This window comes from Haliaeetus leucocephalus, unplaced genomic scaffold (genome assembly GCF_000737465.1).
Source record: "Haliaeetus leucocephalus isolate CR32 unplaced genomic scaffold, Haliaeetus_leucocephalus-4.0 Scaffold473, whole genome shotgun sequence".
Taxonomy (NCBI): Eukaryota; Metazoa; Chordata; class Aves; order Accipitriformes; family Accipitridae; genus Haliaeetus; species Haliaeetus leucocephalus.
The window spans coordinates 2239612-2264208 of record NW_010972909.1 but is presented as its reverse complement, the minus strand read 5'-3'; the positions used below and the strand labels follow the sequence as shown (position 1 = coordinate 2264208).

At 39.9% G+C, this 24597-nt stretch overlaps 1 protein-coding gene across 2 annotated transcripts in view; it reads left to right on the top strand.

Annotated features, from left to right (window-relative positions):
- Nucleotides 1-24597, top strand: part of LRP6 (low density lipoprotein receptor-related protein 6) — a 109097-nt gene that overhangs the window by 11069 nt on the left and 73431 nt on the right. The gene's annotated exons all lie outside the window — the stretch shown is intronic.

The following is a 24597-nucleotide window of genomic DNA, read 5'->3' as shown; positions in this document are numbered from 1 at the left end:
TCAACTGGTCTCACACAGATAATTGGCTAATGAAGGTTAAAAAAGGAAAATCCAGGTCAGAATATAGAGGATTTCTATGCATCAGCTTTTAAATGTTCAGCAGGACATACCTGAAATGGAGCCAAGCAACGACTGGGAGAAAAGCTGAGTGATTTTTGAGTTTTGATAGGCTTTATGGTCATCCGGGGGCTGTACAGAGACAGAAGTCTTCCCATTTTCTTCAGTGAGAATAGGATTACAGACGCCAAAGGGCCACCCGTGCAACAGGGTGGGAAGATTAAGATTTTTTGAGCTCTGGTTCCTATTTAAGTTCTTTGTCACTATTCTCCTTTTGAAGCCTGGTCCTCTGCAAACAACTGCTAGTAATCTAAAGTTGAAATCTTACGAGCTGAATTTCTCATGTGTGGCTGTGAAATTATTAGATGTCTTCTGTGATTCTCCAAAACACACAACTTGAGACAGACTATGGATTTGCGTAGTTTGGGATTCTTCCCCCCACCCACCTGCATGGTTTGTAAAACCTCCCAAAGCATCTCGCCCCTTCCCTTCATCCTCCTTATAAGTGTCATACTAAAAGCTCCCTTAGAGAATTTGACATGTGGCACCCTAGAAATACATAACCTCAGCCAAAACTTTGAATAAAGAGATGTGACTTTGTAAAGATGGACTACATTATGTTCACCCACATGTGCATGCACGTGGCTGTTGACATATGTGAGTGTGTGTATGCATATTTTATCTGTAGAGTTCACTACTATTAACAGTACATACACCAAACATTCTTACAAATAAGTGCCTGAAATCTGTTACAGAAATCAACCCATTAAAAACTGAATGGGGTTACAGAAAAACTTGGTTTGGGTGTAGGTCTTTCAGAGGCTAAAGTCTTCAGACTTTCATGTGGTGACCCTCATATAAGCATATGTTACCTGTGACTGCTCTGTTGATCTTGACAGGACTGCTTATTCAAAATTAAAAATGTACTTGAACATTTTGCAGGACCCAGACTGAATACTTAGCAGTTTGTGGTCCTGGAGCTAAGAGAGTGGAGTAGCTATCAGTATTTTTGGAAAGATGAAAAGATGGAGGAGAGAGAAGCTTCTTAAGGTACTCTAAAAGTAGCTATGAAATTGAGAAGTAGCATTTGTCATATTGGGAAAAGCTGCCTGACAGCTCTTTTATAGGCTAGCAGAAGTCCTATATTTAAAAGTAGAGAAAGGAAAGAAAGCAACCTTGAGAAATTAAATAGGCTTAAAGAGAACATTCCTGAAATCAAGTGGAAGGTCATCTATGGTAGGTAGTTGATACTTAAACCTTGACTTGAGTGCCGCCTGTCATATTACAAATGAAGAAGTCTAGTCTTAGGCTCCTGCTCATGAATGATTTGGCATAAGACTCTTCTATTGTTGAATTACAAGACTGAGTTTGTTTGGGGATTGTCATTCCTGAATTCACAATTGCCTGCTCAAGTAAGAAGAAAAAAATTCTTTTGTGCCAATGAAAGAATCTGCAGAGCCAGTTAGCTATAAAGTAAATTTATGAAGTGAATATATTTTTTTTAAATATCATTTTGTACTAATGGAAAAGTCAGTAGTATTCTGAAAATAGTTATACTCAGTGAAGTTTCTGCATTAAAAAGGATAGTTAGAAGCAAATATTTGCATTTTGAAGTGGAGGAAGATGAGACCCTCTTCGCCCTCTTCTTTGCCCCCCCCCCCCCCCCATATTTGGCCCCACCACATACACCATCCACTTTTCTGACTTCCAATTTTCAAAGTATGCTTTACATTCAACTCCTTGAGGGAATGTATATAATGTAAACATTAAGCATATCCTCCGGGGCTGTGGCTTTTAAGTGTTTTTCTTTCTGAAGTTGTATTTTCCAAAGTATCTTAAAGATGGTTCTTAGAATCTGTCTTGTGAACTGCCTGGTTTTTCAGGCTGGCTTGTTGTGGTAGACCATGAAGCTTGGACAGATAAAATCACAGCATTAATAGTTATTTTGCCATAGCAGTGTTGAGTATGCTGCTTAGGTAAAGAACTGTGGTTTTGCACAGAGAGTTTGTGGCATTCCAGTGTCCAGACTTAAATGATTGTTTTCTTAGTGCAGGACCTAGATGCTATATAAAACTTCTTTTCAGGAACTGCTGAATATTAACTTCAAATTTTTTCCCTTGAGATGGTAAAGGATATGAGTAAGCTTAATCTATGTATTTTTTCTGTTAAATAAGGGAAGGCCAAAATCACGTTTAAAACAGTGTAAGGGACATCTGCTCTCCCCTACGTAAGTATACGCCAAATCTGGTTAATAAAATGGAGCTTTGCTGAGAATTTGAAAAATGTACAAGCTAGGTAGTGAGAACAAGTATCAGGTTAATTCTATGCTTGATAATTTTTGTTATTTTTAGTGAAAAGAATGGCTACCTTTTTCTCTTGCACATGCGTCGGCAAATATATTGCTCTGGTGAACCATGAAACTTGCTGTTTCCATTGTTCTCTGTTGCTTATAGGTAAGTTCCCTTTGGTGTGACCATGGTCAAGAAGTTCATGTGAGTGTAAGACACAGCTTGTCAAACATATGTTCAGTGAGTGCTTGACTAGTGTTTTTCTGATGGAAAAGTTCTGGCTCCTTTTTTTAGAAACAATAAGAAAAATCTATGGGAACAGTTAGCCTTTTTATGACTGACTTTGAAGACGTTACATGACTTGTTTCTCTGTTTCAGCCTGTCCCTCTGGAATTATGGAGTTGCTAAGTTCTGGCATCTATTTTCTCAAGACTGTCAAGAGCTGTGTATTAATCTTCACAGAGACAGTTTGGTGTTTTCTTTGCATGGCTAACTGTAAGGGTTGTCAGTCTTTAAAAAAAAAATAAAAAATTAATGCTCCAAAATCATGAAATGATATGAACAGTTGCTGTATCCAGGGAGTCAACAAAAAAGTTGTAGGCAAACTATGTACAGAATAAACCTTTTGACCTTAAATCATTTTATTTCACCTAGAATTACCCTGTTTTGCGTAACTGAAGACAACACTGTTTTAAGGTAGTTGTGTTTCTATGCATGACAAGAAATCATGTAAGTTAATAAAGTGGTAATTTATGGCCTGGTGCAATCTCCACCTAGACATTTGTAGGCTGAGTTATGCAATTCACATGCCCTGTTATATAGTTAATGTGATTACACCACCTTATTCAGTGTTTCAGCAATAGGAACTGTTGACAAAAATGGCTATGCCCAGTTTTTATTTCAGAGCTTAAGTGTCTTATTTATCAAAGACCTTTTTTCATGGATAGATTTGTTACCCTCTTTAGGATTCGAGGTGCTTGAAGTTCTTCTCAAAACCTGAAATTCTCTGTGGCAGCCAAGGAGTTCAGAGACAGTAGTAGGCATGGGGAGCATTCTGGTTTGGGGTATAGAGTTGCTCTTCAGCAAGGGTAACTGCAGTTTAGTAGTGGAAGAGTTCTGTGGGGCCTTTCAGAATTCAATTTTATTTTAGTCGGTCTCTTTTTCACAGGTATGACTGCTTAAGTTTGTGTCTAGCACTATGCTAACTATTGAAATGGGAAGGTATGAAAGTGGAGTGGAAAGGTAGGAGATTCTAACTTAAATAAAAATGACTGGTAGTGAGTACAGTGTGGCTTGATGAATTGTCTTCCACAAAAACATGTGAACACCAGGCTCTGTTTTTCTCCTTTCTACTACTTCTTTGCAACCAAAATGTTTTACTACTATTCCTCTTATCAGAAGCAGAGTTGGTTTCGCGTATCATAAAAGGAAGCAAACTTTTTTTGTTTTGCCAATCACATTTTTTAAGAGTTCCTATGCTTTTTCAGCCTTTAATCTGCGTTGTGGTGTTGTGTCTGTGTCACTCTTGACATGTTTCAGAGCACATTGGATGAATTTATTTAGAGTAGCAGTTCTTTTTATTTGCCTTTGTGTCTCTTCAGAAACACAAGAGTGGGCAAAACGTGTCAGCAGAAATAAGCTGAATGATCCCACAGACAAACTTGTCAATTGAATTGGCATTTTAATGGTAACACGGTATGTATTCAGTTATAACATTGTCTTCCCTGGTCTGTGACAATTTCCAAGGTGACTGTGAGTGGGGTAAATGTACTGTACTGGAATATGTGTTCATAGGTAGAGACTTAGGTAGGTGCTGCTTTTTTTTTTTTTAATTAGTGGCTTCTTTTTGCATAGAAACACTTAAGTAGAATACTGTGTGATTTGTGAAATGATTGCGTGAATAATGTGTACACCAACCCATGGAAATGGTAACTGCTAGGTTGGAAGCAAAGTCTATTTGGAGATGTCTGTTGTCTTGTGCACTTGGTTGGTCAGTCAGTGATTAGAGGTTATGAGTGTTCTTGGCTGACTCTAGCTGTGTAGAACTGACTGAACAGCTTCACATAAGAGATGGCTAGATCTGGTCTGTGTAAGCTATAGGGAGCCTGTTCAAAATGCTGATGTCCACAGGCTCAGGTTGAAGCCAGGGCAGTTTGAAGATGAAAAAATGCAAAGGGTCTCCTCCCCTTTCATCAGGGTCTTTTGTGTTTTGATTCTTGTAGACAGCAAAAACTATTGCAGCCAAGCGGCTGGTGTTTTGGGCTTGTCACCTTGTAGTGCTAAGAAAACTCCCCAGGTACTTCAGTTGAGCAAGCGGTGGCAGGTCGCATGAGGTCTGTGGTGGTACGGCAGTGCTGCAAGTCATACAGCTGGGCTGTGTTACATGGCTGTGGATGTTTTCCGAACTAGACCATAGTGAGAGACGTGTGGTGAGAAGATATGTACTCTGCAGAAGGCTATTGATGTTGTAGAACATAAAGGTGGTTGTTGTGGAATATGCGTGGCTTTGTTTATACAGGAAATACTTCTTCTCTGTCTTTAAGTGTATAGATGATAGTTTAAAAATCACAATGCCGCACAAAGCCTAAAATAAGCAATCGCTTAGGGGAGTGTTTAATTGATGGTTTGTCATCTGTAAGGGCATGAGCTGTGAGTTTTCAGTACAGTAAAGGTCTAAACATAGCCTGGGGAATGGTAGTAGGTATGGAGTCAGGAAGCCTAGCAACTGGATATTTTCATTGAGGGTCAGATGCTATTTAATTTAAAGTTAAAAGCTGTCAAACCTCTTGCATAGATAAATAGGCATCTCTGGAAGGGAAGGTTTCTGTGTGTAACTCTTTGTGTAATCAGAGTTTAACTCCTGTGTTTAGAAGCAAATCAGGCCATGATACAAAGTAACAGGCTACCAGACAGTGTGGTCATTCTCCTTAAAATGTCAACAGATACTTTACACAAGTAAAGTCAGTGTGTAGAAAATAATAACGGTATGGTTGGGTTGCATCATCCGAGCTTGCAGAGCTTACTTCTTCAGGTAAGGAATGTTTATGCACAGATTTAGTTGGAGTCTTTATGCCATGAAATGGCAATAGTTACAAGCATGTAACTGTACAAAAGCATCACATACTCAGTGGTGTAATGTGTCTAAAAAGAGAAGAGTTTTGGTAGTGATGCCTACCTTATTGCTCTAGTTGGGTGGAATGAATGATGTGTGTACCACTGAGCAAATACACTGCTTACTGCAACATTTTCCAAGGGATGGATGACTGAGGATTTTGTTTCTGATTCTTCTTTGCGTGGTGTGTTGTGGTTTTGGGTTTTGTCTGTTTGTTTGGATGAGAAATCTTGGGCAAATCACTATTCCTGCTGTAACTTTCTTTGTCAAGTCATTTGATGTTATTTAGCTGGTTTGTGAGCACAGCACAGTTCTCTGCTTTTCCTTTTCCCTTCTCCCACTCCTGCAGATGCCTGCTGGAAGAGGTACTGAAATTGTCTGCCCAAATGGCATAGGCCTGGGCCAATGCTGTGCCAGCCTTTTGTGATTGTGTTTTAAAACATATGAAGCAGCAGCTGTGCTGTTGCATGTTCATTATAACAGCACTGCTTGTCAAACAATTTAGATGAATTAGAAGGGGAAAAGCAAAAATGTGTTTCAAAACCTAAAATAAGTATAAACACTTTCGGAGATAATTTGGGGGATGCCGAGACAGACTCAGGGAATGTTTGTGATAAAAGGACTCCTTTCCATTGCTACATACCCAAATGCAAAAAACATGGTGCTAATGTGGTGCTGAACTGTTTATAAACAGAGGTGCTGACCTGCCTTCTTAATTTGAGGAGATGAATTATATAAACTACACTAAATGGTGAAGTAAGAGCTAATGCTTTCATTAAAGGATTTTCAGTTAGTTGGTGTGGAATTCTCTGACAGTTTATTTTTGTAGAAGATGCTGATTCATCAAAATGGAAATGTCAAAACAGATGTTTCCACAAAACAACTTTTTTCATCAGGCTGTCATCCTGGTTTACACGGTTGGAGCCTTGAGCTTCCAGCTCTGTTGCAGTCATCCCACAGTAGCTAGCTGTACGCTGTTAAAATGGTTGAGGATTTTCAGCCGTGGTAGTGTTGCAATCTTCTCACTGTTCTTAGGTGTTTCAATCCAGGTAGATCTTTCAGTTTCAAATGTCACTGTCAAGTGTTATTCCACTTCAGTGATAACTTGTGAACTTTGGTTTTGTTTCATTGATTACAGCAAGACTTAGATGAGAGTGAAACACTTCCTGCTAGAAGAAACAGTACTGCACTTTCCACATGCCCAGTTCTCATTCCTTTGTCAGCTCTTTTTCATCCTGGCACTATGGTTTGTGCTACATTGGGTATTACCTAGATGGAAGGTAGGAGTAATGCTTCTCTGGGTCACCAGAATTTTAATACCTGTCTTGCAGACCCTAGAAGGCAAGAGAGTGATAAGAATGTAGCAGAGGGAAAAAATGGATTAAAAATATTACTTTTTCAGGAGACAGGAACAGAGCAGCTGAGGAGAGATGGGGTCTCTTCCCCTTGTCAGAAGTTTTAGCTTCCTGTGCTGATTGACCCGTATAGCCTTGGTTGTACGTTCTGGTTATCATATAGGAATGCTAATTATCTGTTAACTGTTTTCAGAGGCAATTCTTTATTTAAGAGTTACTAAGCTGTCTATCAGTTTCCTAGTTTTTGCTCACTGGTGTTTGTTCTCTAAGGTTATTACAAATTTTAAGACACTTTTCAAGTTCTGTGTCACCCCTGTTAAAGGCCTGATTTTCATGGTGACATATCGAAGTCCACACTACGAACTACAGAAGCGTTTTTCTTTGTTACTTGTCAAAAGCAATGTCATTAAATTGCAACCAGCAGCCTTCTTAATTCACCCTGTGATTTGTTCATCTTTTGTCTGAATACTAAGTAGCTTACTTTGTGAAAATCATATTGTCTTTAAATATATGAGCAGATGCAAAAGAGGAAATACACACAGTTGCTTAACAGACCCTTGCTCTCATTTGGTAGATAGTGTTGCTCCATCACCTTCCAGCACAGGATGCATTCTTGCTTCTACAGGTGGGATTGGGAGGACAGAAAAGAAGTAGCAGTATTATGCAGCCAAAATAAATAGTTTGTGGGCCTCATCTACCACTCCAATCTCAAGACAGCTGTTAACCAAATGTTTGACCTGCTTAATGGTGTGGGGATTGGATACTATTTTGGTGGGGCAGCATAATTAGTGACAGGTTGTGCTGCAAACTAATACCCATTTTCTCTGATAATTTTGATGTAAATATGCACAGCTCAAAAACAGTCCTGGCACAGATTATTGCTTCCAGTGGAAGGTTTAACCAAATGAGCAGTAAGCCATTCCCTTCAGTGGTACTACAAGAGCTAATTTTTCACTGTACAAGAATCTTTACCAACAGCTCTGTTAGCTGTCTAGCTTTCCATGTGTTTCATGCCATGGATGTTTGGTGTCTCTTCCTGCCTCTGCCGATGTGATTAAAAGCCAAAACGTGTTATAAGAGTGGGAGAGTTGGTAATGGGTGGCACTCCCGACCTTGGGTCACATGTATGAGTGCTCAGGAAAAGGGTTGCTGCAGAATTTTGCTGTACTCCTAATTAGCTCCTCTGAGGTTACGGGTTTATGCATCTGAGGTTTGTGTAGCTCAGAAGAGCAATGTTCACAGCTCTTTACGCTGAGTGTATGAGATTGGGGTATGTTAAGCTAGCAATGAGCACGCACACCCCAAAAAAAATGATGCATCTAGGAGCTGACAATAGCCTAAAAAAAGGGACAAGCGCCATTTGTAGCTAATATACAAGATGTGTGTGTGAATACTGTAGGTATCTGAGCCTAAGTCAGAAAATAAGTCCCAATTTCGTCTTTGCAATTTGTTGCTCAATTTCAGTCAAGTCAGGCCTCAGCTTCACCTCCCAGTGGGAGGCTGGTGGCATCGTGCAGGTCTGTAACAGGGCACCCACATGGGACAGACCCCCTCCAAATTCTGTAGCTGCTGGACATGCTTCATTCAGTGCCTCTGGTTTTGTTACACTTCAAGGAATCTAGCCATGACATGCCTCCCTCTAGAAGACCAAATTTTCTTAATTCTAGTGTTGACAGAGAAACTTGCGTTGTTATGTTTTGGGTTTTTTCAGAGGTTTTGCCCATTAGTCAACATTAGAGTCGTTGTGTCTTGTCCTAGAAGTATGGCTAATGGAGTGGGCCGAGGCAGATGCCAGTTCATTGCAGGGGATGCACAACAGAAAAAGTAGCACATAGATCTCTGGTACTATGTTTTTTTGGAACATAGTCAATGTGTGTCAGGTTTATTTAAATGATCTAGAAAAAGCTTGCTTGTTCTTTGCACCGAAAAAAAACCCAACCCAGTCTCTGCTTTGACAGAAGTTTCGTATCTCAGTTAGGAGGAGCTACCTACAGAGGAGGAGATGATATCCCTGCTTAAATAGCAGAAGCTGGTGCCTTTGCTTAGTCCCAGTTATAACTGTCTCATTGACATCAGTTTGGACTGGGGACTCTGCCTCTGAAAAGAACAAAAAAATACATCGTAACTTCTGTTGTTAGGACTTAAGTGAAAGCTGAGTTCTTGCCATGCTGAGCAAGCTTTATTTCTTTCACTGTTATCTTGGAACCTGGAAAAAAGAGTTTGTGCCTTTCTGTTTGAAAGTTAGCCAGAAAACAGTCTTTGAGGGCAGATACTCACTTGTCATACTTAGGTCCCTAATTGCCTGAGTTGAGCTAGCCAGCTCCACTCCCTTTACAGTCACTGGAGAAGGGTGGCTTTCTCTTTGGGCTGAGTCAGAGCAGTACTGTAGTCTCTGTAGGAAGCTGCTATTTCTTTCCACCTCTTACTTGAGGAGCCTGGCTGGTGAGCTCACCTGTGGAGTTGGGTTCTAAAATTGGACCTTGTGATTAATGCTGCTGCCCCTCAGAGGACTGACTCCCCGATTATTTAGAAATCATAATTACTTGTTTCAGTGCCAAACTTGGTGAGTGCAATTGCTTCTATGGAGTGTAAAAAGGAGGGAGGCAAAAATGTACTTTTTTTTTTTTTGAAGAACAGCTATAGTTTAACAATTGAATTTAAAAACAAAAATGCCCCCTAAAATAAAGCAAACATCATAAATGTGAGTTTATTGGGTAATTTCCTAATGGGGTGTAAAAGACTGAGCAAAAGGGTCATCTCGCTCTCCTATTCCAGTTCAAGAAACTAGAGCTTCGTAGAAATTCCTGCACTGGAGGGTCCCCAGTGGACATTGACCTTGATTTGGTAAGATGAGACTGACTTCCCTATGTTTTAGACTCTCATGGTCATTAAAGCACTGTTCTTGATAAAACTGTGATCAAGCCAAGTGTCTTTGTATTTCATCTCCATTAAAATAATTGTTTTATTTATGAAGCAAATTGAAGCCTTATACTCTTTTTCTTTTTTTTTTTTTCCCTTTTTTTCCCCCCTTTTAATAGAAGTCCTCATGGTTGTCATAGCATTCATTTCCAAAGCAAATTCAGAAAATCTTCTCTTAGGCATTGCAGCCCAACACAGAGGAGCACTGAAGGGTTCTGAGTAGAGAAGATTTTTGTACTGAAAATCTTAAGGCGATAATAAAGCCATCAATATGTACAACCCTGTAATTCTATGTATTACTTAGAACTTCAGCTTCTCTGCTTCCCTGAGTACAGAGTATGGTATTGAATATGGCTCAAGTTCCTATCCTAGAAAAAGACTCGTTTGTAGAATGAACTCTTGCTGGCCTGTAAAAGTCCTTTCTCAAGTAGTTATGTCAGCTTATTCAGTTCATCCTGAAGACTTTAGACAACTAGACTCGAGGTGGAAAAAATATCTGAAGGCCCCCACCCCCTTTCTTCAAATTTATGAGTTGTGATTTAGGGATCGGCATTGTTATTGATGTAGGAAGGGAGTTGGTTAGAAGAAGCTTTCAGCAGCTAGGGCTAGCCCTGCTGCTGTCGGTAAGTCCATTTTCTTTCCCCATGCTGTGAAAAAGCTGCAGTGACTATTTTCTTGGATTTTAATTAGTCAAGTTAAGGTAAATACACATTTGTTTCCATTCTGAAGTAACAAAGTACATCCCTCTGGTCTAGCTGTTTCTTTTGTGCAATTGGCCTGGTTCTGTCAAGCTGTCTGTGTCAGATGTCATTGAATCACAGTCTTCCCTGGTCTCTCTGTGTCCTCTGCCTCCTCACTATTACCAGTGTGCAAAAACGACCTTTTCTGGCAACTCACAGTGCAGTCCACGAAAAAACACAAGAGCAAGTTTATGAAGAGTTAAGACTCCCTTGAATAAATTCACCATCTATATTTTTCACACACTTGGGGGAAGGTCTTACTATTGCCACCGCTTCTGTGCATTGAATAACTGTCCTCTTATTTGAATTTCTTCATATAGTTCTTTTCCAAGCATATTTTTTTCCTCAGTCCTTGCTTTTTTTTGGGGGGGGGTCATTTACAGAACTGGAGATCCATTTTATTACAATTAAATTCAGTTTAGAGAAGAGTAGTTAGTAATTGTCAATAAAGCAGATAAAAGCCTTTGGTAAAAATGGATAACAAGCATGAAGGGATTACTGTTCATGACTTATAACAAAAGAAAGTATTGTTATCTGAAGCAGACCATGGAATGGACAGGCGAAATTGGACCCGATATGAAAGGAATAATTTTAGAGCAAGATACTTTTTTTTTTTTTAATTGTACACAGATAGTTTTCAGAAATTGTTGTACTTGAGATTTGAGTGCATCCCTGATGTACATGAACTCAGCTCTTGGGGAAAAGCATATCCATATGTACGCAGATATAATCTGGAATTTTACTTAATTATATTTTGTTACAAGTGCTGGCTGATGCAAAACTTTGAGGGGTCTAGTTTTATGAGCATGTTACTGCATTTCCATGGAAAATGTAAGCTTAAAGGAAAACCCAGAACCTAGATGATTTAATCATACTTTGCCTTGGGACCAAAATCATATACAGTGAAACCTGTAAATTATGCATGGCTTGGACACAAGTCTCAAGCTGTCAGCAGTCATGCTCAGTGCTGCCACTATTAATGAAGCCATCTTTCGGCCCCAATCTTTCTCACCCTTAAGATTGTAATTGTGACTCAGAAGAGTTTTGGAGTAGAAGTGCTTTGTCCCCTTCAAAAAAAGGATACTAATGCTGTCTTGCTTCAGAGTTTGAGAGTGATACGCAGTTGCTTGGCGGACTTGGGTTGATGGTGAATGGATGCAGTCTTCAGCCAATTTGAGAAACTCTTAACTGAAGTTATAGTTAAGTAATAGTGGAGAGGAGTAGTATTATACCAAGAACTAAACCCTCTGCTTTTGGGTGTAACAGGGATATAGTGAGAACAGTGGGAGAGCGCTAATAAAGTGTAGTTTGAGTGGCCAGAGATTTGACAGACAATTTGTACCCTTTCATTCTTCCCACTAGAGCGATTCCTGTAGTGGAAAAAGGGCTGAAACCCACTGTGTTGTATGTCAGTGATCAGAAATAACAGAGTAGTGTGGCAGCTGAAAACACCTGTATCTTTCATGTGTTGCATTCCCACCCCTGGAAATTAGCAGTTGTACATTGGAGAATAGTTGATCTTGGTTAGTGTAAAGACAACAGGTCAGAATGTGACCCGAGTTTATATATTAGTGAGTAAACTATTAAAAATGCAATTTTTGTGTGAATTTAATTACTAATGGTTAAGTTGGTATTGCTTTGGCTTAGCTGTAGCTTGCTGTTGAAATGCAGTTGTGCTGGGGGGATATATCAGGATACTTTAGTTTTTTGAATTTGCTACCAAATCTACAGATTTCTGTTCATTATTCCTGACTTCTTTCATATAAATTATTTAAGTAATTTTGGCAAGATTGGTGTGTTATTCTGCACTGTATCTTCAAGACTCAACCTCTTCCATATGTGGATTCCCAGCTAATATGTTTCTTCATCATGGTGGTCTTAGGTCTAAGGCAAGATCGTCATCAGCCACCAGCTTTTCTTCACATGTGCTTTGCTACACGTAATGTTTCCATATTCCCATAAGCTCCTTTGTGCTTTTGCTCCCTTGAAGCTTTTGTATCTAGTGCAAACCTCTAAAGTGTCCGTAACTGCTCTCATAGTTGTATTCAGTTCCAGGTGAAGCTTATGTAAGGCTGGCACCACCACGAGGAATGATCTAAACTCTTTGTGTACCCCTGTCTCTGGGACTGATCCCTTCCTTTGTTACCTTTTATTTTTTTTTTCCTGTGGCCTCAACTTTTGCTTTCACTCACCTGTTGGCCATAGGCAAGAATTTAAAAGATGACCTGATGGGATGGACGCATCCTTTATCTATACCACATTATTTGTAAGTCCTCTAGTACAATGGTTTCCACTTACAAAGTAAATTTACTTGGAGTAATTCACATAAAAACTCAGATACAGTCTGCTGTCCAATTTTGGTTTATAATGTTTAAAATGTGCGTGTCAGGTTTTCAGTGGTGTATTTATAATTCAGAAGAGAGCATGCTTTCCACTTACCTTGCTCAGTGTCCAGTCTGTTAGGTTCTCACTTACAAATTCAACTGCCTTGTGGGGTGATCTCAAAAGGCACCTGCAGAATGGCCCAGAGGACTGTGGGTTTCTCCCTATTAAAACAAGTCTGGTAACAAAATATTATGAAGGAAATATAAAGCTAAGGGAACATGGCAACACCAACGTTAAAAGACAGAAACCAACCACCGGCAGCTTTGGAATGTGATATAAGTGGAGTTCCTGGCTGTATATCAACATGTGCATCACTTGCTCTTTTGTGGCGTTGTGCATTGCAGGTTTTAAGCATTCTAGGCTTGAACTTTTCAGTTTTCCCTCTGGATGTTCTCACGTTTTAAATTATTCTTCCAAATATTATCCTCGAGTTAGCTGGATATGTTAGACTCCTGTTAAATGGTGTGGGCTTTCTTTTTTTCTTTTTTTTTTTCCCTTTTTTTCCTTTATTTTTTTCTTTCTTTCTTTAAAAGCCTTAAAATATAGGATAGGTAAGGAGTGCAGTAAAAGAGGCACTTCTAAAACTTTCCTCCCCTCTTGCAAGCTGTTCAAATGGGGTTAGTGCCTGAGCTCTTTCTGTGCTCCTTGGTTTCAGTAAGCGGATTTCTCCTGCTGGTTCAGAGCAGTAAGAAATTTCCCCAACTGTGCATGTTGGCTTTTGCTGTTCTTAAGTTTAATGTTCCCAACTCTTTATTTTCTCTGTGCCTTTTTTCTGCAGATTTTTAACAGATGAACTGTAGTGAGTGTAAAACACAGCAACAAATATTATATCAGATTAAATCATGTGTTTAAAGTTGCCATTTTCTATTCCTACATGGAAAATTGGGGAACATTTTATAGCTGGATAAAAGAGTCTGCCAGCTTTCTAATATAACACAATTGTTTACTAGAAGGATCTCTCATACTTAACAGTGAGTCTTTAAAGTACTGGACTGTAAATTCACAATATATTTAGATATAGAAAAGATGTCTATTTGTTTTTGAGGTTTTTTCTTGTGCTTGTTTTACATGTATTAGCATATAATTTACTTTATATGCGGTTAGTGTTTTGTTTACCATGACAGCTGGTTTTGCAAGTTAAATGTGAGGAATGATTTCATTGTTTTGTTAAAATACCCCAAAATAGTCGTGTGAGTTTTACTGTAAAACCACTCAAATTATTATCTTCTGCAGGAAAAGCTTTGAATCAGACAGATTTTGTTATGTTTGCATGGTTTCTCCCTGCTTAATACCCTCTAGTGTTGCATTCTTCTGAATTGTGCCATGTAATGTTGGGTTTGGCTGGTTTTTGTTGAATCAGAGGTAAACCCTAAGTAAAACATCTGATTTTGGAAACAGAAGCTAATAGGACTGGCCTAGGTGGGCTCCCTCAGTGCCAGCATGTTGGGATTTCTGCACATCTCTACATTTTTCTCCTGTTGTCTTGTCACTTCTTGTCACCTCTTCTTCACCTCTTTGGAGGGTTTCTGAGTGGAAGAAGAGCAAGCAGGCCCTGCTCGCACTGCCTTCATCCCCTTGGATTGGTGCAGCACAAGAAGACCCTCCACAAAACCTGGGCCAGACGATGTCTTCTGGACTGAGCGGTGCTAATCTTTTCTGCTTGGCTGGCAATAGCTAGCTTGCTTGAGATGCTTGGAGACTCTGTGTGTGTGAGGTATAAAGAAAGAAAAAGAGACGTATCCTTCAGAGAGGACCTGAAGTGTGTTTATTAGTGCAGAGGAAGGTAGCCAGCCAGTAGGTGTAAGCAGAGGAGTTGTTGGTTCCTTCTGCATCAGTGACTCGACTCTCTGCCTTCTGCATTGATGCAGGAGAGAGGTGGAAAAGTGGCAGCCCTGGGGTGTTGGGCCTCTGGCAAAAGCAGCTGCAAACAGACAGATCAATTTTATGGGTATAGTATTTATTGGGCAGGAAAGCTACATTATTTAAAGTAAGCAAAATATTGCTGGAATCTTATTTTTTGCTTTTGTGAACATCAGATTTTCACACCAAGAAAACCATTTTTTTGCTGGTTTTGAAAATCTCTGTTTTTTTAAATAAGAATGTGCAGTTTCTAGAGGCTCCTTCTGTATGCAATAGTTCCCCTCATTGTTGATAAATAAATGTAGCTTTCCCTTTCCCAAAACATTTATTGGTATATCCTTGTATCATTTCTGTAGTACCCATTTCCCACTCCCTCTCCCAGGCACCAGCTGAGTTTCAAAACTTGTGGTTTTATCTAATTAAATTGTTCAAAATGTGATCGTTTTTTTCTTTTTCCAGATGCTGTAATGAAAACAGGGAAGAACACTTCCCTGCTTGTTTGTAAACAACCTGGTTTTTTTTAATTTATTTTAAAATGGCATTTAGTATAATTATTTTAAATTCTGTGAGCTGATCGCAAATGATCAGCACTTTTTTTTTTTTCTTCTGAGCAATTCAGGGTTGAGCTGAAAGTTTTAAATTGACACTTTTGAGTGATTGGAAGCATACTTCGGTTTTCTTCCCTTAGTGTAATAGCTTGGTGGGCATTTTCTTTGTGCCTTGTTAGAAAGTGTCTTTGTGAGTGAGGCCTGTGCTTGGGGGAGGATTTGGGATTTTTTTTTTTTCCTCCTTTCGATGCATCTCTGTGCCGGAAGTGATTTGTATGCAATGTGCATGGTTAATGTTGGCTCTTACCAGAAGAGCAGGTGAATGAACTGCAAAAGAAGCTTGTAGGGAGAAATGCTAATGACTTGGATTTAAAGCTGTTTTAATTGATTTTTAACTTCAGAATTCCAGGTGCATAGATACTAGAAATGTAGTTGCTGTAGAATGCGTAGCCGCTTTTTCCATAAAAATTGAATCTGAGTACTTGATATTGAGCTGTTTAAACTAGGAATGGAAAAGTAAAAGTGGTCTTCCTTTATTGTGAATTCTAACCTAGAAAAAGATTGAGTGAATTCTCAGACATCTCAGTTATTTGACAATAATGTTTTCAATATAAAAATGAAGGGGTGTTTTTTTCATCCAAGTGTGAAGCCTTTGGCCGGTATTCAGATTGCATTTAGTGGGCCTTTCTAAATGCTCTGTGAAAACATTCCTCCTTCTCAGTAAAAGCCAAGCCCACCAGGTTTCTATCTCCAGAATTAGGGCACTAACCAAATCTCTGGTGTCAGGTAGCCTGTCTTGTTATGCATTAATTACACTGTGTCCCTTTATTTCGACTCTTATTACCCTCCATAGAGCAAGCTCTCCTCCTCCCCCCCCCCTTTTTTTTTATTTATTTTGTAGTGAACATCATGTAGCTTTTGATGGGCTAAAAATAAGGCCTTATTTTTGGTAATTTTGTAGTATGAAAAGACTAAATGGTGCATGCTGCTTTCTTACAGGAGAGTAAGTGATTTAGTGTGTCCAGTGGATGATCAAAGTATAGAAGAAAAAACCCAAAACAGTCAAGGCAAATAAAGCCATTTCAGGAAAGCTGAAACGAATGAATTGCTTGCCTGCATGTTCCTTACTGAGGGCATCAGGTTGGTTTCCATATCAACACACTGATAAACAAATCACAAGGACAGGAACTGCACTGAAAATGTACTGAACTCCTAAATGACATTATGAATTCATTTAATAAAAATAATAATAAAAAAATAGCCTAAGGAATGATGGTTATGTATAAGTAAGCCTGATTTACATACCAAACAATAGGATGGAGACTATGAAAAAAGAATGAGCAGAGTGATGGAAATGTGATATGAAGGGTAAGAGCCAGCTTGGTTTGGTAGAGCATTAAAGTTCATTAGGGTTTCTTGGAGGAGTCAGGAATCAAGAACATAAAAATGATCTAGTTGGTGGTAGTGTACTGAGAGAGGGGCCGAATGACAAGGGGATATTTTACTGATGAAAGACTTACTTGGAATGATTTTAAAAAAAAATCTCACCAAGGAAAATTTGCAGAAGGATCGGATCTATCTCATGATACTGAACATGCCGTTCCCCAGTTTCAGTTGATGGAAGACAGGGCATCTCCCTGGTAGTTTTTTTAGCTAATATCAGCTAATCTTCTCTCCTCTTGTTTCTGGCTGTGGCATTCTGCCTTCTCGTGTTTTAGCACAGGTACCCACTTAATGGTATGGTGAGCTGCTTCAGGGTAATGATTGGGCTCCAACTTAATCCAATAAAACAGAAAATAAAGTTAAGTAAGTAGGTTTTCGATAAAACCTGTTACTTTTGTAAGCTGCATCTGCATTAAGGATTGCTAGGGTAGTTATACCAGCACATTCCATTTAATGTGAGTGTAGTCGATGTATCTGTGTAGTACCCTGTGTGCAGTTCATAACTCAAAATCTTGCACAGCCATATACAGTGGGGTGACTAGATTTTTGCTTGTAAGAAACAGCCCAGAATGCGAAACGGCAGTTTTCTCCCTATTGCCCTCATGCACCGGCAACGGGATTGGGATATATGACAGTGCCATGGAAAAGTGGGTGTGTTCCTAGGGTTTCAATTTAAGATACCAGTATAGGGAAAAATCTTTCTCCACTTCCTGTATTCAGCATGTATAGGGAGATAAGGAGAAGAATTCTCCCAGTTTTTTTACTGAAAGAAAAGAAGCAGGTTTGGTTATGACTGAACTGAAAAGATCCTTGTGTGTCAAAGCAGGGAGTGAAAAATTCACGGTAGCAGCTGACTTGTCTAGTTTCAGCCCAAGGCTCTTTGAAATTACTGAATTCTAAATTCTGATTTACAAACTGAACATTTACAGTGCAAATGTTTGTATTTTTAGTGCAAGTCCCTGTAAAGAAACAGATTATTTTTCATTGTACAAAGAACTTAAATTTTATCTGGGAAAGATGGTGAACCGTGGTCCCACCATTTTCTCACTGCTCTCCACCAGTTGTAGTTTTAATGTAGCTAAGTATTCTTTTGTACTTGCTTTCAGCATTTTGTTCCGTTCACAGGTGTATAGATCTGCACCTTTTAATGGGATCTTAAAGAGCTGTTTGAAACAGGTGGTTCTGTGTATGCAGGCTCCTCTGGGGCAATGCTGAGCAACTACAGCTCAAGGCACTGCCAGGGCAGACCTCTGCGAGACTCCTCAGCCCAGAAGAGCTACCAAGTGGCAACACACAGTCCTGGCTCAGCTTCTTTCCTGGCCTCTTGAGAGACTGTGGCACAATTGGTTTGGGTTTTTGGGGGGTTGGGGGGGTGGGGTGTCTGTCTGTGTGTTTGTTTTTTGAAAGTCTGTCAAAACTGCCAGCTGGTTTGCTTTCCTCTGCTATTTTCTTGTTATAGTTGAAGAACCAAGGTAGGTTGGAAGGCAAGAATTTTCCTTTTGTTAATTTGTCCATCTCCTGTTACATTAATTTATGTTTTAATTTTTTGTTGGCTTACCTGCTGCTAAAAGGCTGGCTGAACTTTGCAGTGGCTGGTGTGTTACATCTGGAGTGATTCCTGTGCAAAAGGCTGGCTGAGGCCTTCCAAAGCACATATACATCTTGCTTCCATCTTGCAGTCAGCTAGGGTCTAAGGATGGTGTTAAATCAGTAACAGAGAGGGGAAATTGTTTCTTTCTATATTTATTTGGCTTAAACTGGGAAAATTGTTGTTTCAAATACTGTTTTTAAAAGCTGCTAAGTTCTGAGAAGCCTTATTTCCTGCTTGCTCTAGGAGAAATCAGAAAATGGCTTCTGTTTTGTAACTGTGGAAAGCGTGTTGTTAGACCTTTTGTGCCTGGAGATAGGAGAGGTTAATTTGCAAGTTCAAGGAGCAAGAGACCTTTCCACCTGCTCAAACAATTGAAATTCTGCCTTTGTGAGCATTCAGCAAAAATAGCTGCTGCTTGCTTTTTAATGAACCTCTTTCTCTTTTTCCTTGGGATCTGTGACCGAAAGGACAACCACATATGCATGTGACACTGCAGTGCATCAGCGTGTGTTTGACAGTTAAGTCAAATCTTACTTCCCATGGACTCTCAGAAATGTCTGGGTGAAATTGAAAAACAATCTCTCATCTGTGTTTTTGTCGGATTGCCCAGCATAGTCTTTAAACTAGAATACCTGAAAACAGATGGCATGATGGCTGAGAGATACTTTTGCATACTGAGTTGTTTCTTTCTGTTTATGAAATGAGAATGTCATGTAAGTTTGTGCTTCCATGTTGATTTCTTATGAATGACTTTCAGGGTTTTTGCTAAGGTATTCTTTTCAGGGCTTGTGAAAACTATCTCCAAATCTCATTCTAATCTTATACTGTGTTGTTGATACCGAGCTAGAAGCTAAGCATCAGCTTCTGATCACTTCATCACAGGTTTTCTTCTTTCCAAAACTGGAGTGTTTGCATTTATCCCTTATTTTAGAAATTAATTCCAAGAGAAGGGAAGGTCTGGTGATAATTTTCTTTCTCCTGCTAGATAAGATCTGAATGGGAGACTAAAGCCTGCTCTACAGTGGAAATCCTCATATTGCCATACTGGTTACAGGTGGGTCTTTGCCTGATTAGTATACTGCCTTTTGCATAAAAGTACTATCACCAGGATAGCTTCGTCCTTTTGAGGGAATCAGTATAGAGTATGCTGGGAAAAATATTTGTATGCGTTATAAAATATGTGTTCCAGTAGACCTTTTTCTGGTGTATGTCTACCATACGTAGATGTGGAATTTTGCACATTGATTTCCCCCTCTTGTCAGTCAAGTCTTTGAGCATCCCTGACAGATCAGCTATGGAAGCTGCAGTAGTTCATTGTTACTGACCTCTGTTTCTGCACAAGGTTACTGCTTTGTCAGCAGTGGTGGCAGAATGAGATGTCTCTCTTGCAGGTCACTGTGTTAAAGACACCGGACAGACTCATGTCTAGTTTTGATGGCCTGAGCACTAATAATCTGGGCTGTGAAATGGAATAGCTGAGGTGCAAGCAGCTGTGGAGTTCTGCCAGTCCTCTGTCCTTCAGCAGGATGCAGGGGATGGGGGGACGGGCTGGGGGGAGTTAAAAAGGTGTGGCTTGGTCCGCTGGTGCTTGCTTGTCAAGCATTTTGAGCACATCTGGGTTGTTCAGTCTTTTGCTAGGCACACTGATGCTTTTGAGGGGAGTAAAATAAAAGTCTTGGTTTTCAGTGAAAGAAATTCATTTTGGTTTTGTGCGGTGTATGTAGCAGTGCTTAAGACAGGTGGTTCTGAGCCAGCTGTGCCTAGCTGAAATGAGGAACTGCAGCTTTGTTGGGAACCGGTGGGCTCCTAAAACCAGTAAGTTTAAGGCAAGGAGATTCAGCATGTTAGGATGTTAGTAGCTCACTACTTACTTCACACCCATTCCTGACATAGCTGCTCTTAGTATGTGCATGAGTGATGTTGTAGAGGCAGCTGAAAAGCTGCATAGGGTAAGTTAATTCGCACAAAAAATGGTCTTGTGCATTGAGTGTTAACATAAGAGATCATTGTGGAGCAACTCTGAAAATGACATTCAACTAATAATGTCCACGCTTACTTATTCACAAAAACAAGCTATTGTATAAGAGTACAGTTCTCAGCTAGCTAAGAACGTCTTTTCTCTCGTGTTTATCTTGATTGTATCCCAAAGGGATATTTCTTCCTCTCTTTTAAGAAGAATTATTTCCATATTCAGTTTGCTATGTGCATTTTTTGCTTTTCTTGAAGGACTGAAAATATTTCCTAAATTTTGCAATCAGTTGAGAAACTTTGTACTAAAACCTTCCTGTGGTACTTTTAGTCCCCTTATTTGAAAATACATTTTCTGTGTCATTTGATACTTATGTCCATCTGGATTGCGGTTTCCATCTTCTGTGAACCTGCATCAAGAAGTTTCTGTTAAGGATACCTGAAGGGTCACTTGATTCTAATGTCTTTTCTTAAACTCCTGAAGGGCTGCAAACATTTCTTCTTCTCAAGTCAAGAGCTATTTTTGATACCCAAACACACATTTATTGTGCATAATTTTCCTGAGCTACTCCAGTCACTATCATTTAACTCTGTATTTCTTCATTAGATGAGTGCCAGTCCCACTAGTGCTAGAGCCGGAGTGGGCTGCATTTCACAAGGACCACTGCAGAGCTGATGAGCTCCACAGGGGTTGCTGCACTTCTGAAACCTTTGCAGGCTCTGAAGTTTGGCGGCTGTTTGGGTCCCTGTAGAGCTCAGAGGTTCTTAGGGGCTGAAACGAGCATAATTGCAAAGTTGGAGCATTCACTGTGCAGGGCCTCACCAAATAATTGGCTGTCCCAATTAAGCAGCTGTTCTTCCCACTGAATAACGTTCAGGAAGGTAAACGGTTGCCTGCCCTGTAAGGTGTCCCAATTAACTGCCTTAAAATCAGTTAAGTGTCGTGTGGGGTATCTGTGTTCAATGAGTGAAACAGTTGCATGCATCTCTATGGGGGCTGGTGTTTTAATGACACTCCTAGCAGGAGCCTAGATTCATGCAGGATAGTAGGGCTGAAAGATCTGCATCAGTGTTGGGGAGCGGTGCGGATCAGAAAGTTGCAAAGCTGATGGGTGCTGGCGATGAATTTCTCTCCCTCTGTGCATACTGTCGGAAATCACTGCTAAATTACAGCATTTAATCTTGGCATTTGTACTCTGCAAGCTTTTTTCTATGTATGTGGGATATTCTGCCGTCAGCATGCCTAGACTTTATGAGCTTTTTAGAGAAGAAGCTCTGTTATTTATTATATTTGTTCATCACACAGAATGGAACCAAGAAATGCTGTTTCCTCCTTTTTTTTTTTTTTGCTGTGGCAAAACCTTTTAATTTGGGGCAAATCAAAACTATGAAGTTACAGCTATACAGTGCATAGTGATTTCTGATGCCTTTTAAGAGGAAGTTTTATTGCCTGGGATCACCTTACCTACCCGAGATGCAAAAATTAAAAAATGCTGAATCTAAGGATGCATAGAAAAAAGTTTGCAGGGAAAAAACATCAAAGCTCTTCTTCTGTTTGTTCATAATTTTTATGGATGGTATAATCTTATAAGGTAACCCAACATTCTGGGCCATAGTCAAACAAAATACCAGCTAAGTACTGCAGTCGAAGAACCTTCCTCTTTTCTGTATGTCAAATACTTGATGTGCAGCAAGGTCTGGGCTCGCAGTCCCCATTGCTGACCCTGGTGTTGGGGGTGACCTGTAGCAAGGAGGCAGTAACAAGCAGCTGGACTGGTCCAGAGCTCTAGTACCAGCCTGTCCTGGTTGTAACTGCCTGGAATAACAGTACTATTGGCCAAAGTTGAGAAACATGAGAAAGTGTTCCTGTTTCTGGACCCAAGCAGGCTTGCTGAAGTCAGTTATAGCATGTCTGTATATTACCCTCTGGATCTTATGGATTTGGGATTGCCCAACATGGAGCCCAGTTCTGTGCCTGTACCACTGTACAGTAAACATGCTACATACATATGGGGTTTTTCCTTAAAATTCAAAGGGTGGTATAGATTTTAATTTAAAATTTTTATTTTCTCCTTTTCTGGGCTAGAATTAAAATCTGGATTCCTGGATTTGAATTTTATAGCAAGGTATAACTAGATGAGGAGAGCGGCAAATGGAACAGTAGTCTTCTGGTGGTATCTAAATGCCATAATTTAGCACAATACATTACTTTTCACTTAATATTTTGCTCTATCCCGTGGGCTTCGGTGGTGGGCTTTTATTTTTATTTTTACTTTTTTTAATTGAAATAATGAAATGTGTTTGAAGAGGATGGGGAGGAGGGAGAATAACCCTTACCTTGTCTGTATGGCTGGCTTACCATTGTTCAATAAGTCTGTATGTTGTAACATCTTCCTTTCTGTATGGTGTCCGTATGGATTACTTACCAACCATTATATAATGAAACAAGAATCTGTAAGCCTTCCAGAAAGGAGGAGCCAACACACATATGTGAACAGTTTGATATTACCTAGAAGAGGGATCTGAGATCTCTGTAGAAAAATCTATAGAAAGACCTCTGCAGTAATGGGAATTTACAGTCGTGTCCATCTGTCTGTCCACCCCCACTCTCCCTTGGATGTTAGCCACATCTCCCTAGTCTCTCAGCAGTTGCAGTTAACTTACAGCATGGTTACAACAGGGGCATTTCTTCCAGCTGTTTTACGCAGTTCTTTCCATCTCCTCCTGCTCCTACACCTGGTGCCTACACCTTGTACTTGCTCAGCTGTTGCTGAAAAGGACCTAAGTCCAATGAGTAAGAAAGTGACTGTTGTTGGCACCTGTGCTGGCTGAGGCTGCTATAGAAACCTACACCCTGTGTGCAAGTGGAAGTGTTCATGGAGCTGTACGCTGGAGTGCATTTAGACTGATGACTGATTTTTAGCCCAGACCTGTTCCTTGAATCTGGTTTTCTCCATGGCTATAGAAGCCCTGTACTGGAAGCAAAGATAATCTGCAAGAAGTTGCTTAAAAGCAACTGTTACTAAAAGAAATGGTCATCAGGCTGTAACCTGTGTTACTTTTGCAGCAATGAAAAGCCTGGCTTCCAAAGTGAAGCACAGCCCTTGATGCCATTGGCTGGAGCATGGCTGGTTCTGAAGATTTTTAATAGAAAAATTAAAACCCATAGGCTTTCAAGAAAGGTGGAGGAAAACAAAGAGGTGATGGTGGGGAAGAAAAAAACCTACCAAACCTATTGGAGAAACCAAGCAGAGGTCACCAGAGCTGACTGGAAATGTTACAGAATCTTAAAGCCAGTTCTGTGTGCCTGTGTGCTCCTCTGACAAATGAAATGGGGCTGGTTTTGTGAAGTCTGGGAAGGCTTTCCTTTGTTACCAAACAGGTAACCCTCACCTGTTTTTGCTTGAGTAATTGCAGCATGCATGAGAGGTGAAACAGGGAAGAAGATGAGGCTGTACAGCGACTAATGAGCTGTTTCAGCCTGAGAAATCAGTCTAGGAGGGTGGCCAGAGCCTTGGAACCTATTAACCTTGATGAAGTATTTGGAAGTCCAGGGCTTTACAGCTGGGGCAAAGAAGGGTCTTTTTAGAGAAGTTTAAAATAAATCTCTCTTTTTTCTCTCTTCTTTCTCACACGTGCTCGCCGGTGAAATGCTGCCTGACTTTTTTTAACTTTTCTTTTTTCAAGTATGTAGCTTTCTTTTTGCATAGCTTGACCAGGTGACTTGCTACTGTGCTTACCTATCTGAAAATTTTTTGGGTTTTTTTCCTTCTTCCTGATAGAGAACCAGGTTCTCTGTAGCACTTGTTTATGCCTACAGAAATCTCACATGTTCTCTTCAGATATTTGTGCTCTGTGTTTAAGACAGGCATGTTGCTCCATGAAGAATGTCTCACTTGGGTTTGAATAGGGCAATATTTGTGTTAATCAGCTGCATTTCTGTCCGCAGATATAGCTATGCATTAAAACAAACATGCTGTAGACATGAATTAAGGGGGAAAATACGACATGGAATTTCCTGACTTTTTAAAATAAAAAAAATAAATCTTTGCCAAGAATAACTTCATCTGCAAATGTTTCTCAAATGTGTTGCACATTTGTTTTTCTTTAAAGGATGGGTGGTCAGGCCTCTTCACATGTGGGCACCATATAGTGACATGATGTGGCTGTGTGATGATCTGGGTTAGTTTAAAGGCTTCAGATCTTTCCTAATCTGGATTGTTTTGACTGAACCAGGTTAGGGAGCACAGACACAAGCAGGTATGCTGGCAGATGTCATGAGGTTATGAGAAGCAATTTAGGACAGTAGTCTTCTTGTCTGTCCCAGCTGC